General features: G+C 41.6%; 1 protein-coding gene across 1 annotated transcript in view; it reads left to right on the plus strand.

The window, feature by feature from the left end:
- The window catches only part of LOC130683084 (uncharacterized), a 36,997-nt gene extending 16,161 nt beyond the window's left edge, over positions 1–20,836 (plus strand). Inside the window, exons 3-4 of the mRNA XM_057499343.1 lie at positions 18,637–18,757; positions 20,281–20,836. The gene's annotated coding sequence lies outside the window, so the exon portion shown is untranslated. The remainder of the gene's footprint in view (positions 1–18,636; positions 18,758–20,280) is intronic.
- Positions 20,837–22,775: the final 1,939 nt, after the last annotated feature.

Genomic DNA, 22,775 nt, shown 5'->3' on the forward strand with positions numbered 1-22,775 from the left:
CTTCAGGAGAGTCCAGTCTGGTGGTAGCTTTCTGTAATTGCTAAGTCAATATTTGTTCTCAGTTGTAAGGAGTGAATAAATGGGCACAGCCCTGCACTCCTGTCGTGATAGCCCACAGTGACCGGTGAGTGGTGAATAAGGGCCGCTGAGTCAGAGGAACCTTGTGCACCCCAGCCTGAGGCATCATGCACCAGTCCTGTGCCTGTGACAACTGACAGCCTTCACTGCTACTGTGCTTCTACCTGGGGCTCAGTCACATCAACACTGTTTAAGATCATGTGGCTTTGTTAGGCTGAAAATATGTTAATGCTCTTTCTTCTGCTAAAGCCTGATGTTCCTGGGGCAGGGGGCTGTAGCTGCAGGAAATGCCTCATCCTCAGGAGATGAACCACTGTTCTGTTAATGGGCTACAGACATGGGTCCAGGTCCCAGTCAGGCACAATCAGGAGATGCTGATGTGGATTCTGACTAATTGCAAGGTTTCCATCTGTTGAGGAATGACTTGCTCTACCCTAACATTCACGAGTGATTGGATCTCTGGGTCCCATGCAGGACCTAAGAAATACGGAGTTTGTTCCTGAATTACTTATGCTTATCAAGAGCTTATGGGCTGGGCATCAACTGGGCTGGTAATTTCCTGCTTCCACCCATATTAAAGCCACAGTTCAGTCATCTGACAGTCCCAGCAAGGCCCTCTCCCTGCTGGCTCACTCTGGGCATTGGGACATCAGTATCCAGCAGAGGGATTTCCCATTTTATAGTTGTAGAATCCCTCCAGGCTGATCCCCTTGGCTTGGAGCTGAGCTGAGGGCTTTTCAATTCTGCAGACCCTCACAGTTTCACTTAGCTCTGCTGCCTCCCCACGAGAACCCCTGCCTCCATGCCTGCTCTCTGGGCTCACCTCCTCCACGCATGCCCCCATGGCCCTTTGCTTTGCTAAGATCTCCCTTCCCAGGAACTCAAGTCCTGCCTTCTCCCAGCTACTTCTTCCTGGGCATCCCTGAGTTGACAGTGCCTTCTCCCTGTGTGTCTGCAGCTCCCTGTGTCTATAAGGGTTGTTCAATAATTACTTTGGAACGCACTATTCTAGCTACTCAACTGTGTTCAGTTAAGGGCTTCCAGGTATCTGTCTCCCTGACGTCTGGCTCACCCTTACACCCATGGTTTGGCAGAAAGAGGCCCCTAGCTGTGCAGCCTTCGGTCCATCTCACTGTGCTCTCAGTTTTCTCATTGGTAGCATGGGGACACGCAGACCTATTCCACAGAATTGCTGCAAAGGTCAAAGGCAGTAATGTGTGCTAAAAGCCCGGTGTGCTGCCAGCGCGGAGCCTGTGTTCCGCTAACGTATCTTTCCAGCCGGTGAAGATCACTGGGCAAGCTGACTCTTTAGTTCTCTTTGGAAAGCGCCTCAGAAAGACAGTTCTGCCCCAGGAGCTATTACTGTGTGTCTGATTTGGGGTTCTGAACTTGTGTTCTTGACAGGTGCTTGCCTGTGGTGGACGTGCCCCCTGCGCCCCTCAGGACAAGCCAGAAGAGAAGGTCCTACAAAAGATCAGCAGGCGTTCCTGCTGCTGCGGTTATAAGCCCTGTTGCTATTTTAAGAGCGGTATTGTTCAATCTGGGTTTCATTTTCCTTCACTATCTATTTTGGCATTTGCCTTGCCCTGGTAGGGCAGGCTGTGTCACAGACAGGGGCTTGTTGATGCTCTTTGTCCAAGTTTATGCAGTGAGCTGTCACTCATGGAGAACTAAAAAAAATTATGTTCCATTCAGAATTGTTTTTCAAATGCATTTTTAAACAAAACAGATATCTTAGAACATCTTTAACTTTGTTTGTATATGTAAAGTTAAAGGAAGTCAGATTTACTTAGTGATATGAGTTATTGGAGAAGACAGGCATTGTAAAAACCTCTGCAGCATCCATACACACATATACTATACAGTCTGTGTGTGTGTTTGCGTGTGTGTGTGTGTGTGTGTGTGTGTGTGTGTGTGTGTTAGTGAAATTCCTCATCTACTCGTCTGCTTTCTGAACGGGTCAGTTCTTAGAATGTCAGGAAACAGTCTCTCCTTTCACTCATTAAAGAAGTCTGCTGATGTGCATGACTCTAAGAACATGAGCACATGATTATATGATCATTAAGGGCCTGGCATAGGGAGCTTTGGCTGTGGGCTAATACACAGTTGACACCACATATTAAGAACACCAAGACTCACTTCATGCCCACAAGGGTCTGAGAGCTTTGAATTGATTGGTCAGTGTCATTCTGATTGCCAGATGAGTGAGGACAATGGCAGGCTGCTGAGTATGGTGACTCTACATGGAATTTTCTATAGTCTGGAGATAATTGAGGAATTTGTCTTGAGGCTGATGCATGTACAAACCAAGGAGGTTAGCTCCTGAGGCACTGTTACTTGGGTTTACAGGAAATGCACTCACAGGTGAAACAACCTTTGGCACCCAACTCCCGACTTTCATTTCAGAGGACAGTGAGTTCCCGGCACAGGGAGTGGAAGCTGATGTCACCAAAAAGATATTGCCCTGCTTTGAAATCAGCAAGAGCGGTCAAGTTTCTCCGGCACACACAAACTGAAAAATGTGTTTCCAAATAGCTATGGCAACTTTTTGATAAGCAGATGTTCAATAAACAAACAAGAAAACTCTAAAACATGTATGTGATTTCTGCTACAGAATGCTACCTAGTTTATGTGCCTTACTATCTTATTTTCACTTACAACTTTCCCTGAAGATCTTTTTAGGAATGAAAATTAGCTCTAGGCCAAGAGTGAATAATTTCCACAGTCACACTAAAATGGTTTATATGTTTGGAGCCATATATGGGTGAAAGTAACAATTTCAACACAAAACAAGGAAAAAAAAGGAAAACTTTTTGTATAAAGCAGAAAAATGCTGAAACTTTCATCTGTAAGAGTTCAAATTTCCAAGATTTGCTGAATGACAGACACTACAGGTAGTTTTAAAATTTGCTTTTACAGTGTTTATTTGAAATGCTTCATTAACTTTCAGGGCCAAATCAGGAAACATGATTTCCACTAATTATTAATTAACAGTTGGCTAGCATTTCACTTCTATATGTGTTCCTCTTTTCATAACTAAAAACCAGTGAACATTTAATTGAATTTTGATGATAATCTTTATAGCATCATTCTACATTTACTCCTTAAAGCAATTTCATGTTTGCAAATTGCTTTTGCATTCCTTTTAGCTATTACATAACTTATTTTGTTCAAAGAGCAAAATTAAATTCTTACTAATATAATATGCTTTTGCCTTTTCAGAGTAAACATAAATATGTCAAGAAATGCATGGAAAATGATCCCATTTCTAAAGGGCTTATCAATGCTAGTTATTAAGGGTCTGTCTCAATGGTACTACTATTGAAGCACACGCTGCCTTCTTCAGGTCTGGGAGTGGGCATCAAAATAAAGCCCGAAAAGGTGACATTTCCTGGCGCATGTTGTCAGTTGACTTCAACATCGAAACTCTCATCAACTGGCACCGTTGGCAGCCAGATCAGGAGCTGGTTAGAATCTAGAAAGGGTTCCAAATTTGGCTATTTGTAAGAGCTTGCAGGGGTCCCTAATATTTAATGATCAACATGAAAGTCTTATCAATTTCAGTAGAGCACTCCCCTGTGGAAAGGCAGACAAGAGAAGCAACCTCAAGCAAATGCCCTCTTTATTAGAAATAAACATGCTTAATAAAATCCTAATGACCAGCAGTTACAGAGGTATACCCCAGTGTGAGTAAACTCAGAATGCAAAACTGTGCAAAGATACATGAGACAGCTATTATTCTTCTTATTAATGAGAAATAAAAAGTAACCTCTCTAAAGCACTCATGTGAGAAATGAAAAGTAACCTCTCTAAAGCACTCATGTGCTCAGACTGTCTTCAGATGGCCAGCCAATGTGCAGGGCTAGGATACAGGAAGTTCAGGCTCAGTCATGGAGATTGTGTGAACTGGGGTGTCACCCTGAGGATGTGACCCACTCACATTTCTGGAGGAGATTCATTAAGGAATTTTAGGTGCTACATCATTCAGCACCCAGCTCTCTTTGCCATCAATTTTGTCAAAATGCCAAACAAGAATCATCTACTTGGAGACACCATGTAGATGAGAGAGGGGCAAATTTTGGATAATTAGGAGCAAGCTTCCTAACTCAGCCCAGTGCTCTTTCCCTTAGATCAACTCTCACTTGCCTATGGGAAGAAGCCTTCAGGGTCACAGTGCTGGGAACACAGGCAGGTCCAGGGAATCCTGGGGACTGTCATCTTCAACCACTGTCCCATGTCCTCACCTGCGCTCTCCACCTATGTCAGTGGAAGTACTTGGGGCCACCTATCCTCCAGCTTCCTCTACCACACAAACTGCTCTGCACATGGAGCCCTTGACTCACATCTCTGCTGCCATTTCCCATAATTGTGTTAACTGTGCCTGCCAGGATGGCACTGCCATCTCTGTGCCCCAAATGCAATGCCCCTCCTGAGGACACTATGTATTTCTTACTCCAAGCCACATCTGTATCACATCTCCCACTCAGCATGGCAGAGATGGCAGCGCATCAAAGGGCTGGTGGAGTCTGAGTCTTGGTCAAAAACACACAACTTGCAGAACAAAAACATCTTTGTAAAAAAAAAAACACAGAATTTACCCTTGTGTTCTTCAAATTCTATGAAGAGGCAGAACTTCTAAAAAAATATTCCTGGGATTTTGAGTTTTTCTCCTTAATGTAGAAATAATCAGTTTTGAAATTTGAGTCAGAAAGGCAATTTGTTTGGACCTTCTTAGTACATATGCATCACATACTTTCAAAAGCAGGGCTCACTGGTGTATGATCATGGTAAATAGCAGAATAGAATATAAGCTCACCAGTTTTTCCCAGTGAAGAGGGAAGTAAAAAAATCCATCACACTAGCTTAAGGGTAAATACGTACTGGGCATTTTCAAGTAAGTAAAACTTGTAAATCCCAAATGATCCCAAAAGACACATGATGCCAGCTGGCTCTTGGAAACACGCCGATTCTCCTGTCAGTTGCATGGCCATTGTGCAGATGGTTATCAGCAGGTCTCAAGTACAATCTTCCTCTAGATCCTGGGTTGGTGCCCATTTTATTCGCATGTGCCCCATGTCACCATGGTAACACTTGTCATTCCTGTAGTGATTGTCTCCAAGGTAGCATGGTGCTTCAGGGAGGCCAAACAGAACTTGCAGGAGGTTAAAATGTGATAAAGCAGTCCCTCCCCAAAACTGCCATGGCTGACACTCTCCTCTCTAGTGTTCATTACTTCATTTTGCTCTACGGCAGCAAATGTATTTGTGGACATGGGTTTAAAAAGCCTGTTTCCATAAATCCAAAACTTGTCAATGTCAGAACTAGCATGAATTCTTTCTCTCCTTCCAAATATACCAAGCAGTGCAGAAAGTCAGCATATCCGTCACTTGGATGATGACTATGCTTTCAGAAGCACTCAGCGCAACATGCTGTTTGTCTCCCGTTTCCTTAGCCATCCACCATCCTTCTCAGAGTAAAGCTCATATCAGAACAATGCCTCTAAAAAACATCTATCTCCTGCCACAACCTCTTAGAGTGTTCAGGCAACTACCTGAAAATAACGGTGTTTCTGTGTGTAAGTGGCTACAGTGAATGAGCCATGCTGACAAGTCCTTTGCAGGGCACATGCAAAGTTCACTTTCTGACATCTCTCTCAAGAGTGTTCTATTACTGGCCTCAGCCTGCCTTCACAGACCCATCAATCTATTTGTATATTCTTGCAGCTCTCTAAGACAATGGAAGGAGAAACAGAGACTAATAATAATAAAATGAGTTATATTTTGCTTCTGAACAAGCCACCCCATCCTCCCATGGATTATTCATATTCCATCTCTCTGGATTGGCTTCAACCCTCTGCTGGTTTATTTCTTGGTACAGTGGGACTGTCCAGATGATGGTCACAGGCTGTCTTAGATAATCTACCATGGGAATAATATAGTCATTCTTAATCATGGTTTGGGTCTATGATCCAACTTAATAGGTTTTGTGTTTTCTGGAAACAGATTAAAATTCATTGTCTTTCTAAAAATATCTGAGGTTAATACTTTTAATAACATATTAGATGAGATATTAAAACATAATATATTATATTATATATATAAATAAAATATATTAAAACTTTAATATATATATATATAACACTTTAATAACATATTTAATAACAGCCTCATCCAATATGTTATTAAATACTTTTATATTTTGTATTAAATACTTCTACTGAATTAAGTTAATATTTTAAGTTGTTTCAGTGTCTGAGAAAAATATACACTCCATTGAATTAAACCAGAGAAAAATATGCATTGATATAATCCTAAATCAGAAATGAGATAAATGTTCATGGTTTTGGTAAAGTTCTATGGTGTTTAAAATATGTCCACAAATTCTTTGATAATACTTGGGTGTGGGATAGACTCTGGAGAATGTGGCAGTAGTGACTCTGAAACCACATCCTAGAGGGTGTTATGGTTTCTCCCTTGAGCTCCCTTGCATCACTCACCTGGAAGACAGTTGCTATGTTGTAAGGATGCTCAAGCCACCCGAGAGAGAGGTACATGCCACGAGGAGCTGAGGCCTCCTGCCAAGAACCATGTGAGTGGATTGTCTTGACAAAGTGTTTTCTCCAACTTCCTCAAGGCTTCACATAATAGCAGCCTTATCCAATATGTTATGTACAACCTCATGAGAGATCCTGAGTCAATCCACCCAGCCAAGCTGTCCTGGAATTCCTAAACCATGAACCATGAGATAATAAATATTCATTGTCGGAGGAGGGGCAGAAGATGGCGGCGTGAGTAGAGCAGCGGAAATCTCCTCCCAAAACAACATATATCTATGAAAATATAACAGACAACCCTTCCTAGAATAAAGACCAGAGGACACAGGACAATATCCAGACCACATCCACACCTGCGAGAACCCAGCGCCTCGCGAAGGGGGTAAGATACAAGCCCCGGCCCCGCGGGAGCCGAGTGCCCCTCCCCCCAGCTCCCCGCGGGAGAAGAGCAGGCAGAGCGGGAGGGAGACGGAGCCCAGGAATGCTGAACACCCAGCCCGAGCCATCCGGACAAGAGCACAGACACAGGGCATGTGCGGAGCCCTGGATACTAGGAAAACAGGGCAGCAAGAACAGTGAGCAGGCACTGTAGGCTGGGCGACAGAGGACATAAGAAAAGCGCGCGACCATTTTTTTTTGCTTTTTTGCTGTTTTGTTTTGGCGAGCGCATTTTGGAAGTCTTAAAGGGATAGGGACCCCAATACTAGGGAAACAGGGCAGAAAGACCAGTGAGCAGAGGCCTGAGGCTGGCACCGGAGAATAAAGAAAAATGAACGACCACTTTTTTTTTTTTTTTTTAATTAACATAATTTTTTTTTCTTTTTTTTTTGGTGGGCGTTGATTTGTTTTGGCGGGTGCTTTTTGGAAGTCTTAAAGGGGCAGGGCGGGTCACTTAATCCAGAGGTAGGGAATCCAGGATCTCTGGGCACCCTAACCCCTGGGCTGCAGGGAGCAGGGAGGCCCCTTACGGAGATAAATAGCCTCCCAGCAGCTCCTGCTCCAACGCGACTCCACCATTTTGGAGTAGCTGCCCGAGCCAGGCCACACCCACAGCAACAGCGGAGATTAACTCCATAGCAGCCGGGCAGGAAGCAGAAACCCTGTCTGCGCGCAGCTGCGCAGCACAAGCCACTAGAGGTCGCTGTTCTCCCAGGAGAGGAGGGCCACAAACCAACAAGAAAGGAAGTCCTTCCAGCCGTCACTCGTCCCAGTTCTGCAGACTATTCCTATCAACATGAAAAGGCAAAGCTACAGGCAGACAAAGATCACAGAGACAACACCAGAGAAGAAGACAGACCTAACCAGTCTCCCTGAAAAAGAATTCAAAATAAGAATCATAAACATGCTGACAGAGATGCAGAGAAATACGCAAGAGAAATGGGATGAAGTCCGGAGGGAGATCACAGATGCCAGAAAGGAGATCGCAGAAATGAAACAAACTCTGGAAGGATTTATAAGCAGAATGGATAGAATGCAAGAGGCCATTGATGGAATCGAAATCAGAGAACAGGAACGCATAGAAGCTGACATAGAGAGAGACAAAAGGATCTCCAGGAATGAAACAATATTAAGAGAACTGTGTGACCAATCCAAAAGGAACAATATCCGTATTATAGGGGTCCCAGAAGAAGAAGAGAGAGGAAAAGAGATGGAAAGTATCTTAGAAGAAATAATTGCTGAAAAGTTCCCCACACTGGGGGAGGAAATAATCGAACAGACCACGGAAATACACAGAACCCCCAACAGAAAGGATCCAAGAAGGACAATACCAAGACACATAATAATTAAAATGGCAAAGATCAAGGACAAGGAAAGAGTGTTAAAGGCAGCTAGAGAGAAAAAGGTCACCTATAAAGGGAAACCCATCAGGCTAACATCAGATTTCTCAACAGAAACCCTACAGGCCAGAAGAGAATGGCATGATATATTTAATACAATGAAACAGAAGGGCCTTGAACCAAGGATACTGTATCCAGCACGACTATCATTCAAATATGACGGTGGGATTAAACAATTCCCAGACAAACAAAAGCTGAGGGAATTTGCTTTCCACAAACCACCTCTACAGAACATCTTACAGGGACTGCTCTAGATGGGAGCACTCCTAGAAAGAGCACAGCACAAAACATCCAACATATGAAGAATCGAGGAGGAGGAACAAGAAGGGAGAGAAGAAAAGAATCTCCAGACAGTGTATATAACAGCTCAATAAGCGAGCTAAGTTAGGCAGTAAGATACTAAAGAGGCTAACCTTGAACCTTTGGTAACCACGAATTTAAAGCCTGCAATGGCAATAAGTACATATCTTTCAATAGTCACCCTAAATGTTAATGGGTTGAATGCACCAATCAAAAGACACAGAGTAACAGAATGGATAAAAAAGCAAGACCCATCTATATACTGCTTACAAGAAACTCACCTCAAACCCAAAGACATGTACAGACTAAAAGTCAAGGGATGGAAAAACATATTTCAAGCAAACAACAGTGAGAAGAAAGCAGGGGTTGCAGTACTAATATCAGACAAAATAGACTTCAAAACAAAGAAAGTAACAAGAGATAAAGAAGGACACTACATAATGATAAAGGGCTCAGTCAAACAAGAGGATATAACCATTCTAAATATATATGCACCCAACACAGGAGCACCAGCATATGTGAAACAAATACTAACAGATCTAAAGGGGGATATAGACTGCAGTGCATTCATTCTAGGAGACTTCAACACACCACTCACCCCAAAGGATAGATCCACTGGGCAGAAAATAAGTAAGGACACGGAAGCACTGAACAACACAGTAGAGCAGATGGACCTAATAGACATCTATAGAACTCTACATCCAAAAGCAGCGGGATATACATTCTTCTCAAGTGCACATGGAACATTCTCCAGAATAGACCACATACTAGGCCACAAAAAGAGCCTCAGAAAATTCCAAAAGATTGAAATCCTACCAACCAACTTTTCAGACGACAAAGGCATAAAACTAGAAATAAACTGTACAAAGAAAGCAAAGAGGCTCACAAACACATGGAGGCTTAACAACACGCTCCTAAATAATCAATGGATCAATGACCAAATCAAAATGGAGATCCAGCAATATATGGAAACAAATGACAACAACAACACTAAGCCCCAACTTCTGTGGGACACAGCAAAAGCAGTCTTAAGAGGAAAGTATATAGCAATCCAAGCATATTTTAAAAAGGAAGAGCAATCCCAAATGAATGGTCTAATGTCACAATTATCGAAATTGGAAAAAGAAGAACAGATGAGGCCTAAGGTCAGCAGAAGGAGGGACATAATAAAGATCAGAGAAGAAATAAATAAAATTGAGAAGAATAAAACAATAGCAAAAATCAATGAAACCAAGAGCTGGTTCTTCGAGAAAATAAACAAAATACATAAGCCTCTAGCCAGACTTATTAAGAAGAAAAGAGAGTCAACACAAATCAACAGTATCAGAAACGAGAAAGGAAAAATCACGACGGACCCCACGGAAATGCAAAGAATTATTGGAGAATACTATGAAAACCTATATGCTAACAAGCTGGGAAACCTAGGAGAAATGGACAACTTCCTAGAAAAATATAACCTTCCAAGATTGACCCAGGAAGAAACAGAAAATCTAAACAGACCAATTACCAGCAATGATATTGAAGCGGTAATCAAAAAACTACCAAAGAACAAAACCCCTGGGCCAGATGGATTTACCTCGGAATTTTATCAGACATACAGGGAAGACATAATACCCATTCTCCTTAAAGTTTTCCAAAAAATAGAGGAGGAGCGGATACTCCCAAACTCATTCTATGAAGCTAACATCACCCTAATACCAAAACCAGGCAAAGACCCCACCAAAAAAGAAAACTACAGACCAATATCCCTGATGAACGTAGATGCAAAAATACTCAACAAAGTATTAGCAAACCGAATTCAAAAATACATCAAAAGGATCATACACCACGACCAAGTGGGATTCATCCCAGGGATGCAAGGATGGTACAACATTCGAAAGTCCATCAACATCATCCACCACATCAACAAAAAGAAAGACAAAAACCACATGATCATCTCCATAGATGCTGAAAAAGCATTTGACAAAGTTCAACATCCATTCATGTTAAAAGCTCTCAGCAAAATGGGAATAGAGGGCAAGTACCTCAACATAATAAAGGCCATCTATGATAAACCCACAGCCAACATTATATTGAACAGCGAGAAGCTGAAAGCATTTCCTCTGCGATCGGGAACTAGACAGGGATGCCCACTCTCTCCACTGTTATTTAACATTGTACTGGAGGTCCTAGCCACGGCAATCAGACAAAATAAAGAAATACAAGGAATCCAGATTGGTAAAGAAGAAGTTAAACTGTCACTATTTGCAGATGACATGATAGTGTACATAAAAAACCCTAAAGACTCCACCCCAAAACTACTAGAACTGATATCGGAATACAGCAAAGTTGCAGGATACAAAATCAACACACAGAAATCTGTGGCTTTCCTATATACTAACAATGAACCAACAGAAAGAGAAATCAGGAAAACAACTCCATTCACAATTGCATCAAAAAAAATAAAATACCTAGGAATAAACCTAACCAAAGAAGTGAAAGACTTATACTCTGAAAACTACAAGTCACTCTTAAGAGAAATTAAAGGGGACACTAACAGATGGAAACGCATCCCATGCTCGTGGCTAGGAAGAATTAATATCGTCAAAATGGCCATCCTGCCCAAAGCAATATACAGATTTGATGCAATCCCTATGAAACTACCAGCAACATTCTTCAATGAACTGGAACAAATAATTCAAAAATTCATATGGAAACACCAAAGACCCCGAATAGCCAAAGCAATCCTGAGAAAGAAGAATAAAGTAGGGGGGATCTCACTCCCCAACTTCAAGCTCTACTATAAAGCCATAGTAATCAAGACAATTTGGTACTGGCACAAGAGCAGAGCCACAGACCAATGGAACAGACTAGACAATCCAGACATTAACCCAGACATATATGGTCAATTAATATTTGATAAAGGAGCCATGGACATACAATGGCGAAATGACAGTCTCTTCAACAGGTGGTGCTGGCAAAACTGGACAGCTACATGTAGGAGAATGAAACTGGACCATTGTCTAACCCCATATACAAAAGTAAACTCAAAATGGATCAAAGACCTGAATGTAAGCCATGAAACCATTAAACTCTTGGAAGAAAACATAGGCGAAAACCTCTTAGACATAAACATGAGTGACCTCTTCTTGAACATATCTCCCTGGGCAAGGAAAACAACAGCAAAAATGAGTAAGTGGGACTATATTAAGCTGAAAAGCTTCTGTACAGCAAAAGACACCATCAATAGAACAAGAAGGATCCCTACAGTATGGGAGAATATATTTGAAAATGGCACATCCGATAAAGGCTTGATGTCCAGAATATATAAGGAGCTCACATGCCTCAACAAACAAAAAACAAGTAACCCAATTAAAAAATGGGCAGAGGAACTGAACAGACAGTTCTCCAAAAAAGAAATACAGATGGCCAACAGACACATGAAAAGATGCTCCACATCGCTAATTATCAGAGAAATGCAAATTAAAACTACAATGAGGTATCACCTCACACCAGTAAGGATGGCTGCCATCCAAAAGACAAACAACAACAAATGTTGGCGAGGCTGTGGAGAAAGGGGAACCCTCCTACACTGCTGGTGGGAATGTAAGTTAGTTCAACCATTGTGGAAAGCAGTATGGAGGTACATCAAAATGCTCAAAACAGACTTACCATTTGACCCAGGAATTGCACTCCTAGGAATGTACCCTAAGAACGCAGCAATCAAGTTTGAGAAAGACAGATGCACCCCTATGTTTATTGCAGCACTATTTACAATAGCCAAGAATTGGAAGCAACCTAAATGTCCATCAATAGATGAATGGATAAAGAAGATGTGGTACATATACACAATGGAATACTACTCAGCCATAAGAAAAGGGCAAATCCAATCATTTGCAGCAACATGGATGGAGCTGGAGGGTATTATGCTCAGTGAAACAAGCCAAGCGGAGAAAGAGAAATACCAAATGATTTCACTTATCTGTGGAATATAAGAACAAAGGAAAAACTGAAGGAACAAAACAGCAGCAGAATCACAGAACTCAAGAATGGACTAACAGGTACCAAAGGGAAAGGGACTGGGGAGGATGGGTGGGTAGGGAGGGATAAGGGGGGGAGAAGTAGGGGGGTATTAAGATTAACATGCATGGGGGGGTAGGAGAAAAGGTAGGACTGTACAACACAGAGAAGGCAAGTAGTGATTCTTCAACATTTTGCTATGCTGATGGACAGTGACTGTAAAGGGGTTTATAGGGGAGACCTGGTATAGGGGAGAGCCTAGTCAACATAATATTCGTCATGTAAGTGTAGATTAGTGATACCAAAAACAAAGCAAAAAAAAAAAAAAAAAAAAAAGTGCAGTTCCTGTGTGGTAACCTCCAACGAGTTCTACACAAGGGTATAAAGGGCATATAAAAGTGTAGGCAAAGGGTCTGTTTGTGTTTATACAGAGGATCAAAGCCTAATTGGGCTACCCCGAAAATGAACTAAGATACGATATGAAAAACAACTTCCAACATCAGCACTCTCTGGAAGACTCATGCCAGAAGATGATCATCAAAAAACCCCAACAAAGATCCATGCACTGCTACAGCTGTAGATGCACTCACCCCACCAGCTCCTGGACTTGCCATGGGAGTGAAGGAGATACCTAAGCTGGCCTGGGCATACAGTAAAACAACAAATTTGACTGGATCTATACTGTTGGAACTCAACCAAGAATTTGGAGAAGTGCAAATTGTAGCGCTCCAAAGTCTTACAACTACAGACTATTTACTGTTAAAAGAACATAAGGGATGTGTACATTCCCCAGGAATGGGTAGTTTTAATTTGTCTGATTTCTCTCAGACTGTTCAAGTTCAGTTGGACAATATCCACCATATCATAGATAAGTTTTCACAAATCCCTAAGGTGCCTAACTGGTTCTCTTGGTTTCACTGGAGATGGCTGGTAATTACAGGTATGCTATGGTTATGTAACTATACTCCTATTATGTTAATGTGTGTGCGCAATTTAACTAGTAGCTTAAAACCTATACATGCTGAAGTTACTCTACAAGAAGATATGTCAAAGAAATAATCAATCTTCCTATGTTTTCTTCCACCTGCTACTTCTATAGCTTTTCTTCTTCCTTCCTAATTACAACCCTTAAATAGAATTCGTGCCTCATATCAAATTTACCGAGTATCATAAATCTTCCAAGTGGTAAAGATACCTCAAGACAAATGCTGGGCCTAGAAGCCACAGGGCATAAATATGCAAAGAAGTAAAAAGCTAACCTTTTCAAACAATAAGGCTTCCCTCTCACTTACCAACTTCACATTTCCTGTATGGCCCCGGAAGATGACTGGTTAGCCAGAGACGGGTAAGATTCCTCAAGGGAGGAACAACCTAAGACAGGCACAGTCGCAGGGGGGCCATCAGGTGAGAAATTGAGGATCAACAGAAGTGAGGCTTAGAACCTCACCCCCCCCTGTTCTGAGAGAAATCTTCTGCATCCGTGGATGTTTTATTGCCCTGGTCTAACTTGGATTAACACATAGTCTACAGGCACACACCTGATCATCTCCATTTGCTCTCTTACAACACTAAACTATGTTTTCTACCTTTATCTTGTATCTACCTACCACTTCAGCATTTTATTAAAAATAATAATAATAAAGAGAGAAATGTGGTATCCACATATAAATCAAGTATAAAAACCAAATGAGTATTCATATTTGAACTGACTGTTTAGAGTTCATAATGCATGAGCAAAACCTAAAGTTTCTGTGATGGCTGCCCTTGTACTGTTCACTATGTAACTTATTCATTATGTAAGAATTTGTTCTCCATGTAAGAACTTGTTTGTTATGCCTCAGAAGATTGGAGACTGACGAAAATTAGGCTTGGGGTGGATTAATGATTGTGCATTGAGCATTGACTCCCCTATACAGAATTTTATTGTCGTTAACAACCATTTGATCAATAAATATGAGAGATGCCCTCACAAAAAAAAAAAAAAAAAAAAAAAAAAGGACCGACTTCCAATGGTAAAATAAATAAGTAACCGGGATGTAATGTATAGCATAAGGAATATAGTCAAGATATTGTAACAGCCTGGTAGGGTGATAGCTGGAACCTAGAATTAGGTATATAAATGTTCTACCACTGTGTTGTACACTTGAAACTAATGTAATGTAATACTGTGCGTAAACTACCCTTCAATAAAAAATAATTATTTTAAAAAATAAATAAATAAATAAATATTCATTGTCTAAGCCACTAAGTTTTGGGGTGATTTGTTACACATCAAAAGATATCTAAGATAGAAGTGGCTGCTGCTATTAAAATAACAGAGCAGTAGACAGATACCTTAGGAATTGCGAGTTCATTTATTTGACAGTGAATTTTGGGTATTTTGGGAGCCTACACACACTAATTTATTTTGTATTGATTAATGTTAGCATTATTTGGAAACTCAAGGTGTATGTTGCTGTGACTGGTTCCTGTTTTATCTCTGTTTTCCCCCTGGGTGGTCTTATAATCTACATTTCCAACAGGAGGGTCATATTTTTGGTTTAGGCAATTTTCCTACATGCCATGTTTCCTGTATATTTGAGGATAGAAAGATAATTTATTAGTTTCTCTCCAGTCATAGACACAGGCAAAAAAAAAAAAAGGCTAGTGTTATAGTTGCATGTGAAAGAATTCAGAGGAAGACAGAATCTATTTTAAATATAAATCAGCCAAAATGTGCCAAGTCAATAAGAAATGGAGTGTCCTATAAATTTTCAATTCATTTTCCTCATTGCTTCAAGCCACCCTTTGCTGATCCTAACCAGCAAAAAATAACTGATTCTATGCTGCTAAGATCTTTTTAGCAGAAAGAAGCTGATAATCAGGAAGACCCCACATTAGCAGCCAGTGGCAGTAGGGACTTAGGGGCACCTTGCCAAGCCCTCTTAACCAATGACCCCACATCTGCCATGACTCTGAGTATGTGAAGGGTGGGACCTGGCGGGGACAGTGTGGTGGAGGTTTGGGATGATACAAGGGGTTTCAGGGCCCAATTTTTAAAAACTAGATAATAGTGCTTGTTCAGTGTAGAAAAATTAGAAATCTAGATGAACAAAGGAAGGTAATACAGATTACCCATAATCACACGACCTAGATATACATGCTGTCAAGGTTGCCCTGGCTGGTACACCAGTCAGGGTGGGGCCAGAAAGGACTGCAGGTTGTAGGTATCAGGGTGGGTGGTACTTTTCTCTAGTGGACAAAGTGATATGTAGATAGGCATGATCAATATTTCAGGGCATGTACAACCTGTTAGGTTTTCACCCACCTATTGTATATCTGTGTGTTTACACAGCCATATGTGTCTTTACTTTATCAAGATGGAATAGTATCCACCCTACTGTTTGACAAAACTGCTATATTTCTTTTAAGAATAAATTCCATTTCTTATTCTATATCAATGAATAAATATCTATTTGTCTCATTGTAAGGGGCACATAATATAAGATATAGAAATAGATACTCAATATGCAATGAACATCCCTGGAGCTAATAGCAGGAAGGCTTCGATTAAAAACAGAGGATCAGAGCACAGACACATTTTAAGGCTTTTTATATAGTTTATCAAGTTACCATCTCAAAAAGTGACCTCATTTACATTTACATCAACTGTCTCTGCGAATGGATGCATAGCATGAATTTTGCAAATTGGCTGGCATTTGGTGATTAAGTATTTGCTCCAAGTTTTAAACATTTGCAAGGTCCACACCTCCTTTCAGGTTAGATACAAACCTTTTTGTTGCAATTAAGATGCCCCCATCATTCTGGTATTGTTCCTGCTTTATATATAAGGGAAACCAAGGCTTACAGAAATTAGGTGAATCACATTATCACAGAGGTGGTGGCTTTCAAAGCTGGAATTCAAGGGGGATTTGATCCCCAGAACAGGAGCCTAACTCCCCCTACTGTCTCTTGTCTCTGCCAACTTCCTGCCCCAGGACTCATCAGCAACCAACCACCTACTGCTCCCCAGGTATGAACTGGGTTCACCTGCCCTTTATGATTGTACAAACTCCAGCTGTTTAATTTGGTCCCATTAGCAGATTCGTATGAGCACTTAAACCCCTATTACTATATTCATTTTTAATGTATGGAGCACTAGAGGCTTCTGAATGCAGAATGCTTCCCAGTACTTTAGAAGATGCTATATCCATAGGCTAGTTCTTACTGTGAGTTTTGGGCTAGCGTTTTAGGCACAGAAGGATGCACTATGATGAGTTCTTCATAACTAAGTCTTATCTGTTGCTGTAAGAGAGCCACATGCATAATGAGTAAATAGCAGTGTCCCTTTTGTTTTCCTTTCTGGCTATGCAAATATACAGAGGTGAAGAAAAGAGACTATTTTAAAAGTATCTACAAATCTGGCTTTTAATACATGCTTCCGCACTTGGGTGCAGTGCAAGTCATATGGTGAGAAAGGCACATCTGTGTAAATTTCATGAGCATATGCCAAAGAGCACTCTTAGAAGATTTAAATGACAGTGTTATTACACCTTCCATAGGACGTAGCCCCAAACTGCAACTGCTGGGATCAAAAAAAAGAACCCAACCCTGCAGCAGATCACTCTGACATGGATGCAGCAGGATGTGAATTAAAGACAGGGTTGCATGGACACTTTCTTGGAATAGTACCTAATCTGTTGCCTTTATCTTCCCCCACCCCAAATTCCCAAGATTCTTCAAAAGAGATCCAGGGAGTTGGATGTTATCCCCCACTCCCAGTGGCTATGGAATCGCCCCAGCCAAGGGAACACATGGGTGGTTCTGTATTTATGACCATAGGCTGTGTCAATTCTGTTGTGTAACAAGTTACTCCAACGTTTACCAGCTTAGAACAACCACTTTATTTTTCTTGTGATTTTTGTGGACCTGAAATTTGTGAAAGCCTCTTTCCTAAAGAGAAAGAGAACAGCGTGCAGTTCTGCCTGGGGGCCTCTTGTGCAAAGGCAGCCATGTGTGGGCAGGGCTGCTGCCACCTGAAGGCTCGCTGGGCTGCGGTGGAAGATGGCTCAATATTGCTGTCCGTTGGCTGGGAGCTCATCAGGGCTGCTGACTGGAGGCCAGGTAGGCATTCCCCAGGTGGCTGTCTGGGGAACAGGGCTTCGCACATAGAGCTGGCTTCCCCAGGGCAAACATGGGAGGCAAACCACGGCAGAGCTGACAGCCCTCCCTGGCCCTACCGCAGAAGAGTCACAGCTTCACTGCCACCACGAACTGTTGGCTGAAGCCATCACACATCCAGCCAGAGTCAAAGGGACAGGATATAGATTCCACCCCACAGTGGCAGAAGGGTCAAAGGCTCTGGCACCATGTTGTAAACAACCCTGATCAACACTGTGTTATGTGCTTTCCAATTCAGTAATAACATTTTTTTTTGAGTGACCAAACTGACATTAGGATATAGACCTTTGTATTTTTATTGGTGTGCTCGACATAGCAGAGTAGGATACTTGTAGGAATTCTGCTCATAGGATAATAATACCTCTGTATCTTGATGTGACAGATGTGCCAGATTGGGGGATCAGTGTTTGCTAACTACAATTACACTTTGCGTAGGGTGTTGCTGACTGTAAGTATAAGTGGGTTCTCCTGTAGATTTGCTCTGGAGGTGACTTCAGTGATGCCCTGCACTTTCTTCTCTATTGGGATACAAGCAGTGACGTGAGTTTGCCAGTCTGACACAGCTTATGCATCAGTTTAAGAATCAGTTTAAGAGCATTCTACCCCGAAGTCTCATTCATTTGTCCATTTTAAGATTGCAAGTTTAAGACTCCTTCCTTTAAAGGACTGAAACAGAAAGCTGGTGATTGCCTGTTCTTTCTCCTCCAGCACCAGAGACAAAAGAAACTTGGGAGTTTCACAAATACATTGTGCTTGACTCTGATGTTTCCTTTTGAGAAGCAATGCCCATGCCGTGCCTGCCCAAAGAATTCTGTTTTCCAGGAAGCGTGTAAGTAAAACAACAGAGTTAAAGTATGCCGCAGGGAAAATGTAGTTCGGGGGACTTCTGACACAGAAGGGTACACTTATGTTTGTATTAGGCATGGCCCCACCCCCAAGCCAAGCCTCCTCCATAAGATGCCAAGCTGGCTGAGGCCACAATATCATTTCTTATTCGAAAGACCCCTCCTCTCCCAGGGCAGAACTGAGTCCAAACTAACCCAACAGAAACCTGAAGCTGTGCACATGGGGGACTTCATTATTTACCATCCCCATCTGCCCGTGATCTCAAGGTTTCTGACCATAAAAAAGAAATTAGGGGACCCATCTGAAAACACACCAGGAGGTCATAGATTCCACTGCTCAGTAAAAGAATGCGGATTAATGGAAATTTCATTTGGTTAGGGAAGTAACCACAATCCCCCTACTTGGCATCTCACTTGTGTGGCACCAGAAACACATCACCTCATATTCCAAAAATTGCCCATATGGGGACATTGCCAGAATATGCCACACAAACTCATCTCCTGAAATCGGGGACAAACTTCTTTACTGTTATCACCAGGGCTCCTTTTCAAGCATATTTATTTTCAGGGTAAATATATTCTACAGCTCATTATTATCCCTTAATAATTTTTACTTCCTATTTTGCAGCTTAGTTTATAGACAGGGTCTGCTCTAGGCTGTTTGTCCCCAAAACATTTAGTGTGTGAAGCATGCTGGAAGGTGGAGAAAGATGCTCAGTCAGATGTAAAGTAGACATAGCAGGTTCAACTCACATCCTACTTGTCAATCTGCTGTCCTCATGTTCCCCAGGAAGGCTGCCCCAGGTCATTACTGTTACTTCTTCATTGACCTGAATCTATTGAACTTGCAGCTTTGTTGTCAAGTACTGAGAAGTATTATTAATCACAACTACCTGTTTGAGAAAATGGTTTACCTTCATCACCATGGATGGTTAAGGACTATCAGTGCATGGAGATAATCCCAAGTGTAATCAGTTATCCTCATCTGAGGTTGGCTGTGTCACAGAAAACTACAGGAGCAGCGTGGTGGTCACTGGTGACTCACAGCCCGTGGGAGAAGTCCAGGCTGGACAGAAGCCTCCCAGGCTTTGCCAGCTGATGTGAGCAGAGAGGCTGGCTTTGTGATATGTCAGAGCACTCCTTTTTAGATGGAGAGCAGAGGTCACCCATCTCTGTGACATTTCCACAAAATTCTCCACATTGCTGTGCTCTTCCTGAAATTCCCAGGAAAGACTCACTCAGATGCCCACTGACCAGCTCCTGAGGCTACAGCCTCAATCAGCAGCCTGAGCCCATAGCATGAGCGCCACCCTCCGGAGTGGTGAAGGTCCTACACAGTGTCCTCTCGCCAAAGGAGGAATCCAGAGTAGTTTCAGTTCTCTGATGGGGAAATCATGTCACGCTGGCATGTGGTTTAGTATGGAGTATTTGGTGGCAAAGAAAAGCAACTGATTAAATTAGGTAGATATAAGCTAACACACCAGCTGACAGGAGTCTGTATTGGCAGATACAGAACTTGAAGGCAGGAAGAGCTGGCAGCCTCAGAAGAGACTGGAACTGGACCTGAGAAGACATCTGGAGCCTGGTGGAGTTCCTTCCTCAGAGGCCACAGCGTTCACAAACATGCCCTTTTCAGGAGCCCAGTTACCGCTGACCTGGGACACTCCCACCCCTTTTAATGGTTATTTGGAGCTTCAGTTCAAGGAGCTCTGCTTTGATCCATATAGGTATGTGCACATGCATGCACGCATGTGTATGCACATGTGTGCACACTGGATTTCTAAGTTAAAGTTTATTTGATTGGCTATGGATGCTTATTTGATGATCTCACAGTGACACGTGGCTTTAGCAGATTATCTCCCCACTGTGACATGGGGATGTGTGCCTCCAGTCTGGTTCACTGAACTTACCTCTAGGACAAGGTCATGCTCAGCCTGTGATCATCACTTCCTTTCTCTAATCTTGATGCCGTTTCATTCCATGTATGTATCTTGTTATAAAGCATATGTTTTAATTTTAGATTTTCTTTGAACTTAATAAAAAGGGTATCAAGTTGTACGTAATCTGACACTTTTGTTTTTCAGCAGCTATTGTGTGGTTAAAATTTGTATGGTGATTGCTGCTGTGGAGTGTTATACATTCATGTGATAACTGTTTCAAAAATTACCCATTGATGGTTCTGAGCAAGTTAAGCTGGAAGGTTTCCCCAGTGTCTACTATGTTACATCATTTTGTCTTCTTAAGTCATGAATGGAATTTGAATTTTATTAAAGTTCTCAGTGTCTGTTTGATGAACCAGAAACACCTGGCTGGAAAATTATCTAAAACATGATGTAAATAGAGCAAAACCTATCAGGCGCCCTGCTAAATATCAATATCATGTAGACAAAAAGAAGCCAGATGACAAAGATTTGGGTTCATGCTCTCCACAGGTCCTGGGTCAAGCCAAGAGTCCATTTCTCATGACCAGTGTGGAGATTGCCTCGGAAATGGAATTTGCTAACCAAATATTTTATAATATGCATTCAGTAACAAGGTGAAGATGTTTTTCTCATGATTAATCTTTGGACACCATCCAAAGAACTGAGAACACATTCAAATGCTGTCAAGTACGGACTCTGACACGGTGCTTTTGTGATTCAACTTTGTTCTCAAAGGCTCACAGTGACGTGACCATGAGCACAGGAAGTCAGGAAGCACATGCAGGGTGGGTGAGTCATGCAGCAAATGAGTTAATGCTCACATGCAGATAAGGCACGGCAGTATTTTTTATTCTAAAGCATGATATGCCAAACCTTATAATATTTAAGAAGATGATCAATTCTCAATTTTATGTTGTCTTTGGTATTTTTGTGCTTTATAATAAAAAAATGTATGCATGTCATGAATTCCATTGAAAGTGTCCAAGGATGACATCCCTTCCTGCAGAATCTATGTACGTCATTAAGCTCCAACCTAGGAGGATGGCCTCTCTGTTTCTAGGACTTGCTGTCAGAGATGGTAGAGAGGTAAACCATTAATATTAACTGGAAATTCTCCCTGCCCCTAAAAACAAACAAAATAAGTGTCATCTTTCTCTAAACGCTAAGTTTTCTGTGCCTGTGATGTGAAGTCACCTGAAACCCTCTGTGCATTTCCATGTGACATTATCTGAATTTCTTGTTCATCTCTACTCTACTTCTTGATCTGCATTTGGCCAATTAAAATAAACACAGAACTCAGTGTGAATTAAAAACTGCAAGACCTTTAACTGTGGCATTGTTAAAACTAAAGCAGTAAAGCACAACATTTCAATGGAGAATAATACCATGTTGTAAGAGGCACACACGGCATAGGATTCCTTCTCCTGGCAGCTGAGCATGATGTTAACTTCTCTTCCTAACAACCATAGCCATTGTTTAAAGTGAAGGAATGCTAAGCAGTTTTATTTTAATCAGACTCAGTTTCTGGGAAATTGAGCTCTTCCCTTCTGTTTATCAAAGTGATGATGGAAACGCTATCAACTACACTGATTAGATAATGTGCACAAGATCAAGCTAACACTATGGCCTGTGATCTTCAAAGAGGAAGAAAATCTAGATGAAAAGGAAGGTATCCTGGTGATAAAATGCTGTCATGTAATTGAGGGAGAAATTAGGTCACAGTGGAGAGTCTAAGCAGATGCTAAGAATTACCTTTTGTCTGTAACCCATTTGAGTTCCTTGATACTAACTTATATTAGACAAGTTTTGACATCACAAAGGGAATAACTTTGGTTCATCTTTTCAGTATCGATCTTCTTCTTCTGGTATGACATGAAAATGTTTGAGGATGAATGTGAAGTGTTAGAATACAATTATCAAGGGCTTTGAAACTTTTTTTCTCACTGGTATCTCTAATAGCAGTGCAGCTGTTTAAGAGATAGTCACGTCACTGTAGGACAGGAGAGGATGCAGAACTTGGTGAGATTTAGTGCCTTCCTTGGGGCCATGTGCTAGTGAAATGCTGAACTTAGAGTTACAT

The sequence above is a fragment of the Manis pentadactyla genome, chromosome 3, assembly GCF_030020395.1.
Source record: "Manis pentadactyla isolate mManPen7 chromosome 3, mManPen7.hap1, whole genome shotgun sequence".
Classification (NCBI taxonomy): Eukaryota; Metazoa; Chordata; class Mammalia; order Pholidota; family Manidae; genus Manis; species Manis pentadactyla.